Genomic DNA, 2,500 nt, shown 5'->3' on the forward strand with positions numbered 1-2,500 from the left:
CGCACCGGGCCCGCGAGGACCTACTTTGGCCGCACGGCGCCGCGTGCAGGGTGCGCCGGCGCGCAGCTGCGCCGCCTGCCGCCTCCGTCGGCCGGCGCGCCTGCCACTGGCCGCCCCCACCAGCCGGCTGTAGCGCGTGCGCCCACGCACCGCGCGGCCAGCACGCCGGAAGGCCCCCCCTCACCGGCCGGGGACGGTCCCACCCAGCCACCGCCGCGTATCGCTTCACACCCACATGCCATTCACGTTCGTGGGCATGGTGGGTATCGCTGAAACAACCGGTTGGTAGCTCAACCGATCGTCGCCATCACTGATTCACCTCTAGCGAGAACAACCGCACCACAACGGTTTACCAGTTCTTCATTTGCGTAACGTCACCAGCAAACGTAGACGTCCATCGCCATTTGCAAATTCAACGATTGTTGCATGCCTGTGTCAGGTGTCACGACACACTATGTCTGCCCACATACACGCAACAACATGTGCACGCTTCGCGAACACGTGGAAGGTGGCCCCCGTACGTATGCGATGTCCATTGCGCGAACGACTGTCAACCGGCCTCTGTCGCATGTCGCAGATGTGGAACGCAGTGCACCATGCTATCACGGTGTGTGAGAAGAGACGACTACGTCTGACAACACGCGCCACTACATCAACAGACGGCTCATGCTGATCGCCATCCACGGCATACCATACTGCAATCCAGCTCTTATAGGGAGACGACACGTAGCTGAGTGCACAATATTTGGACCGTATGGTTCGCCGTTGTTGGCGCAGTCGTGGTACGGTCACACATGTACCACGATGTATCATTCAGTACATGAGGACCAATGTGCGGTACAGTGTGTGATTTGGACGTACAACATCAGCGGACAGTTGCCACAAGCCGTACCACAACGTAGGCTGTGCTTCGCCATGCGAATGCCAATGAACAACTGCGAAGGGCATTGAGCATGTACGTCCTGCCGCCATCCGCATTACAGTGTATAGCTGCAAGGTGTTTAACATGAAGCGATACTCTGGGGACCGGGCAGTGCGAGTAGCAAACTATATTGCGGGGGTTGCAGTTAGGCAACACTACACTAATTTAACGCGTCGTATGACAATTACAGAGCAGGTTAAGGCCCAACGTGTGTTGGGTTAAGGCCCAACGTGTGTTGGGTTAAGGCCCAACGTGTGTTGGGTTAAGGCCCAACGTGTGTTGGGTTAAGGCCCAACGTGTGTTGGGTTAAGGCCCAACGTGTGTTGGGTTAAGGCCCAACGTGTGTTGGGTTAAGGCCCAACGTGTGTTGGGTTAAGGCCCAACGTGTGTTGGGTTAAGGCCCAACGTGTGTTGGGTTAAGGCCCAACGTGTGTTGGGTTAAGGCCCAACGTGTGTTGGGTTAAGGCCCAACGTGTGTTGGGTTAAGGCCCAACGTGTGTTGGGTTAAGGCCCAACGTGTGTTGGGTTAAGGCCCAACGTGTGTTGGGTTAAGGCGCAACATAGGTTAGGTTAAGGCGCAACATAGGTTAGGTTAAGGCGCAACATAGGTTAGGTTAAGGCGCAACATAGGTTAGGTTAAGGCGCAACATAGGTTAGGTTACGGCGCAACATAGGTTAGGTTAAGGCGCAACATAGGTTAGGTTAAGGCGCAACATAGGTTAGGTTACGGCGCAACATAGGTTAGGTTAAGGCGCAACATAGGTTAGGTTAAGGCGCAACATAGGTTAGGTTAAGGCGCAACATAGGTTAGGTTAAGGCGCAACATAGGTTAGGTTAAGGCGCAACATAGGTTAGGTTAAGGCGCAACATAGGTTAGGTTAAGGCGCAACATAGGTTAGGTTAAGGCGCAACATAGGTTAGGTTAAGGCGCAACATAGGTTAGGTTACGGCGCAACATAGGTTAGGTTAAGGCGCAACATAGGTTAGGTTAAGGCGCAACATAGGTTAGGTTAAGGCGCAACATAGGTTAGGTTATGGCGCAACATAGGTTAGGTTACGGCGCAACATAGGTTAGGTTACGGCGCAACATAGGTTAGGTTAAGGCGCAACATAGGTTAGGTTAAGGCGCAACATAGGTTAGGTTAAGGCGCAACATAGGTTAGGTTAAGGCGCAACATAGGTTAGGTTAAGGCGCAACATAGGTTAGGTTAAGGCGCAACATAGGTTAGGTTAAGGCGCAACATAGGTTAGGTTAAGGCGCAACATGGGTTAGGTTAAGGCGCAACATGGGTTAGGTTAAGGCGCAACATGGGTTAGGTTAAGGCGCAACATGGGTTAGGTTAAGGCGCAACATGGGTTAGGTTAAGGCGCAACATGGGTTAGGTTAAGGCGCAACATGGGTTAGGTTAAGGCGCAACATGGGTTAGGTTAAGGCGCAACATGGGTTAGGTTAAGGCGCAACATTGGTTAGGTTAAGGCGCAACATGGGTTAGGTTAAGGCGCAACATGGGTTAGGTTAAGGTACAATATGGGTTAGGTTAAGGTACAATATGGGTTAGGTTAAGGTACAATATGGGT

This window comes from Schistocerca americana, unplaced genomic scaffold (assembly GCF_021461395.2).
Source record: "Schistocerca americana isolate TAMUIC-IGC-003095 unplaced genomic scaffold, iqSchAmer2.1 HiC_scaffold_407, whole genome shotgun sequence".
Taxonomy (NCBI): Eukaryota; Metazoa; Arthropoda; class Insecta; order Orthoptera; family Acrididae; genus Schistocerca; species Schistocerca americana.